The sequence below is a fragment of the Pinus tabuliformis genome, chromosome 7 (assembly GCF_031772625.1).
Source record: "Pinus tabuliformis cultivar Carrire ecotype Pingquan chromosome 7, CPIR1, whole genome shotgun sequence".
In the NCBI taxonomy this organism is placed as follows: domain Eukaryota; kingdom Viridiplantae; phylum Streptophyta; class Pinopsida; order Pinales; family Pinaceae; genus Pinus; species Pinus tabuliformis.
In genome coordinates this window covers 1,220,637,355-1,220,643,066 of record NC_142293.1, presented here as the reverse complement: position 1 = coordinate 1,220,643,066, position 5,712 = coordinate 1,220,637,355, and positions in this window count along the sequence as shown.

Sequence of the window (5,712 nt, the reverse complement as noted above, 5' to 3'; positions counted from 1 at the left end):
TTTCTCTTCTTGATCCAATGCTAAAGTGCTTTAGGAAAATTCTAAGTTTCCAAGAGTGAGAGAGACAAAGAATAGAGAGAGAGCTCCAAAACTAAACTAACAAAAGGTTAACACTAAAAAAAACTACCAACTGGTCCTCATAAGATTTTTTATCAATGATGCCTCTATTTTCTTCAATTTCCATTATTTTACTTCATCTTCCTCCTCACATGCAACATGTGACATTTCACCTTCCATTTCTCCTATTTTCCATTATTTTCATATATAAATTCCCAAAATTCCATCTTGCCTTTCCAAAGCCTTTTCCTTTGCCATTTTCCTTTAGCCATAATAAATGAAATAAACACGCACTAGGATTTTTTCCCCACCATTCAACTTGGAATATGTGTCCCATGACCTTCGTCTTATATTTTTTTTACATGAATTTTTACTAGGGTTTTTAAAGTAGTCTTCATAATCTTTGTCTAGACACCTCCAGAAAAACATCGCTTTATGAAATAAAACTTCCTTTGGGGCCATTACACCACCAAAAGTGGGTATTTTCCTTATCTAAACCATGTCCACACTCATGAAAATAAGAAAGTGGGATTCCATGTTTCTGGACACATGTTTCAACACAACACAATCATATTTCCATGAACTAAATTTCTCTAACAAAGAGAAGAATTGCCACTCTCCAACAGTCACATTCCTAATATTTCTATAGGGCTTTGTAAAAGGCTTGTTATAGACATTTTTGTGCCTTACAACATGGAGCATGAAATGTCAATAATCTGAGGGATCCAAAGTCCCTAAACATGTTGTTCTTACCCTTAGAGGAACAAGGTCAGCAAACCACAGCACTGAAAATCAGTTCTCCACCTGAAAACACTCAAAAACAGGCTATTTCTGGATCATGTCAGCTGCTCCACTGAGCATCTGCGCTGAATGTCAACTACTCCTCCTTGTACCTGCGCTGAAGGTCAAAATCAATGAAGGCTACCTACGCTGGGCGAGATTGGCCAAGTGGCACAGTCATTCTGCAAGGTGTCAACTGTCCAGGAAGCTTCCAAACTGACACTTGGTTCAAGGAATTCGCCCTATGATGAGTAAGAGGGTCTTGATCTCCAAGTGGAAGCAAGATTCTCCAAGTGGACTCAAGAACTGAAGATTAACTAAAGTGGGAGAGGACACTAGTCAGCTTTATGCCAGCCTCAAGCCGACTCATCCCTTCTCCAAATCTCCTATATATAGAGCTCTCTCATGAGGTCTAGGGAGGCTGGAATTTTGTGCAAGTAAGGAAGTGCTGTTGGTTTGTGTATAGAGCTATTGGGCGTTTTGCTTGAAGGAGGTGAAGAGGAGATTTCTTTTAGCTGAGAGGTGTTGCTGGATTGGGCCCATTGTGGTTGTAACTCTCTCAGAACTTTACTTCTATTATCAATAAAGTATTTGAGGTTCTTCTATATGCATGTGTCTTTATGATGAATAGATGCTTGTATATTTGATTTATGCTAATCCTATAATCGATTATGGATGTATGCTTCTTGTAGTTTCCTTTCCTTGTGCTTTTACAGGATCTGTGTGTAGCTGGGCCGGTGAAAGAGCAAGGAGCTAGGAGCAAGCAGCAAGGAGTGAAGACTGGATCGACTATTAGCGCAAGATAACAGTTAGTAGATCATCCTTTTCTTCCCTCTCTCATCTCATAAAGAAGAAACTTTGAATAGCTTTGCATTCAGTTGTTGCTGAAGTACTATCACCTTCAGAGTGGGATAGAGGCATTCTGCATTAGATACTTTTCCCCCCAACAAATTGGCGACTCCATTGGGGATGTATCTTGTTGGTTGTTTGTGGTTTTTTGCTATTCATTTCATAAACAAAGGGAGTACCGAATCGAACTGTGTTTGAATCCATCAAACACAAAGTAGAGGGCAGCTACTCTAGCTCAGTTTCTGGGCAAGTTTATGATTTGAAGAGCTGATCCACAAGGACTCTAATAAGCTCCTAGTGATAGCTTTTCATCCTCCTTTACATCCCTTAGTGCATCCTTGACTGATAGCTTCTGATTTGAGCAAAAACTGTGAATTTTTGAGCAATCTATGACCCGGAAACCAAGACGGACAAAAGTCTCGTTCTTCATTGCAGGATGTACAAAGGCAGTCTGCATTTCAGCGCAGTTCCCGAAGGAGCTACCTGTGCTGAAGGTCAAACAGGCAGTGTTACACCTGCGCTGGACCAGTCTTGGCTTGAGCTACTGGGGTTTCCTGCTGTGTCTTGCCTTGTTTTCACTATTGTTTTTGCTGTTTGTTGCCAGTCAGTGGGCCTATCTGAAACCATCTTCCTTTGTCATTATTCCGCCTCAGTTGTATAAAGAAACTGTATTTGTTCTTTTGTATTTCTTGTGTCATTTACAGTTTCCCATAACGAAAGTGAACTAGTCTTGCATTGACCTCTTAGATCTAGACCTGTGATTAAGTGTCGTTCTGATCTTAAGAGTTAGTTTATTTGCTGTTCATAGCTGATTGAGTTTGTCGCTTTCGTTATATGGTTTGAATTTATATATTTCTAAGTGTCGAAACAAGTGAATCGTAAGGTGTCTTTCTATTTTGGACAAACTTGTTTGCTTCCGCTTGAAATTGAATTCAAAGTTATACAACAGCTTTCTTTTTGCATTTCATCAACATTAAGAAAGAGAAAAGAAATACTTGCATTGTGCATGTGCATTATGACAGTTTGCATGTTGATTTAGAAAAGTGCATTAGTGTGTGCTCTATGATCTGTGTGAAAAGGTGTTATCTTCCTTCTCCCTCAGTAGTTAAGGTTTTCAAAGTTGAAAGATTGAAAAGCTTGCTTATCATCTTAGATTGCATTCAGGAGTGTTTCTATACATCTCGTGGTGATCCATAAAGGCAAACTGCTAAACAAGATCAACCTTAAAATAAATTGAATTTACATAACAACACATTGAAACATAACGCAAACATCTAGAGGTCTAAGCTAGAGATGTGTTCCGGCGTCGTTAAACGTGATCTCTTAGCGTTGAGTGGTTGGGTGATTCCTCCACGGTGAAGCGATAAGTATCAATACGGACTTGTGCTCCTACGTACCATCGCGTATATATTGGGAGACCCCTATAGGATCAAAGCCTTTATCCATAGGAAACCGTGTCAGCCGCCCTACTGATCGCAATGCAGTGAACACAGCATTCACAAAGATCGACCACTCGTACCATAAAACGTATTCTGTGGTTTTGCGAAAGGTTTGGCACACCCTCTGCCTAGAACTCCAGAGAAGTTTCTTTTGGCCTTTTTCAAACTCTATAACTGAAAAAGTCCATCCGAGCATTTGTCACTTCGGGCTCGTTAAAACATCGAAGGAGACTAGAGTCATCTTTAGCTTTTTCTCGACTCTTAAAAAGTGAAAAAGCAAGTTGTGACTAAGCGTTGTTATAAAATTTATTTTAAATGGAACATAATCACCTCCTATTCCCGCGTTGATCTTTGAGTTGAGAACATGGAACGCCCCAACCAAGGAACTCCACATGATGGAAATCCTGGTCCTTTCTCCTCTTGGGGAGAAGTTGGTGCGCCCCACATGGCCACATTGTCACTTCTAGGACTAACAATTGGCCTGCCTGTTTGGCTATTCTCAACTAGTGTAGTTCAGAACACCATGGTTCCTGAGCAGTCGAGTCAACAGTTAGATGAGTCTAGAGCCTCCCACCAGCCTTCTACTTCCTCTAACCCTTCCTCCAATCCTTCATCTTCAAAAGGTAAAGCTGGCAAAAGCCAAGCTCCTATGGAGAAGAAGGAAAAGAAGAAGAAAGAGAAGAAGAAGAAGGAGCCTAAGGCGACTGGGGGCAAGCAAAAGACATCTGACAAAAACCCACACACAGCACAGACCGGGCCTAAATCGCCATGTGTCATATGTAGAGGAGACCACTTCCATAGAGATTGTCCCTGTATTCCCTGGATACTAAGGGACTGGTCCCCTCGTCTGCACAATTCGGGAGCATCAACCTCTGATAACCATGTTGATTGTTTACCGTCAACCAACGAAAGTGAAGGTTCAAGACAAAGAGGGGGAGCAAAATCCCCCTGCAGACTGTGTGAAGGCGGTCACGCCATCCACCGTTGTCCCTTCTTAGATGAAGCGAAGAGAGTTTTGGAAGATCGTCTAGTTTCTCCGGTAGTACTTCCTCTTGGATACAAAAAACTCGTGCCAAGTCCTTCGTTGGTTGAGAATACAGCTGGCCCGCTCAAGTGGTCAACTGAAACGCCAGTCATTGAAAATGAACCTACTAAATCCAGACCAGACGAAAGTCTAAAGGTCGATACGGCAGTTGACCCGGTTCCTCCTTCAGAGGTTTCATCCTCAAATGACACCGTCACTGAAGATTCATCTTCAAATGACACCCTCACGGAAGAGAATAAGGATGACACCATCCAGATTCTTTTCATCAACACAGATTCTGATGAGCATCAGGGAAATGCGCCCATTCCTTTATCGCAGGAAGGAACATCGTCAGGGTCGTATCCGGCTGTATATTCGGTCCCACCACCAAGCAACCTGGTTGTGTCCTTTGATTGGAACCAACTAGGCAGACCCCGGTTACCAGCCAGTATACCATTCAGAGTCATAGTCCAAATTTATAGAATGGTGATGGCTGGAACTATCATTGATTAAGGGGCATCTGTGAGTATCCTTTCCTCTGTTGCTTGGAAAGCACCGGGTTCTCCGGAGCTTTTGCCTGAGATACGAAATCTCTCGGGTTTTGATAAAGGAACCAGTCGACCGTTAGGGATCCTCCCCAATGTGCCTGTTACATTGAAAGGGAAGACCGTTCAAATGAACGTGATGGTCGTTCAAGGACCCTTGGATTATAACCTACTCCTTGGACGAGACTATATATATTGCATGGGAGCTATAGTCTCCTCACTCTTTAGAGTAATGTGTTTTCCACACGAAGGAAGAATGGTCAAGCTCGTAGACCAACTTTCATTTCCAGGATCACGCATCGCAAATAGTCAAATACCAACCCTGAATGGTCTATTCACCCAAGAAATGTCTCCACCCCCAGTCCTCCTTCCCGATGAGTGCGAGTGATTCGGAAAGATAGGGCTGGAACCCAGGGGGCATGCATCCTGGTTTGCTTCGGGCAGAGGAAACCTTGGGTATAAGGTAGAATTTCCGTGAAAAAGTATGACTAGTCCGTACCCCGTCCGTGGATGGAAGAGGGGTTGTTCTAGAACAGGACTCTTTTGTCAAAGTTATGTGTTTGATGATTTTAGTCATTCACCTTTGTCTAAACAGGTAGGCTACCAAGGAAAGAGATTCTATTGCGGCAGCAAATGGTAACCATCTTTGGGTAAAAGGCAAGCCTCACCCATTAAAACTAATGTTTTAGAGGATAAGTAGGGGCAGCCTCCAAAGAAAGGGATTCATTTGCTGCAACAAGTAGTAACCATCTTTGGATAACCTAATGATAGACATCGCCAAAGAAAGAGTTTCATTTGCGGCAGCAAATAAAACCTTTTTTTGGATAACCTGAAAGAGGCAAGCCTCACCCATCAAAACAAATGTTTTGGAGGATAAGTAGGGGCAGCCTTGAAATTGTACCTTATACCTGGGGGCATGAAAACCTTTTGGAGTGTAAGCAAAGAGCGGTCATTGATCGTTTCCTAACTTACATAAAGAAAGGATGGGGGGCAAAGGTCAAAAATTGCCAAATTTAGA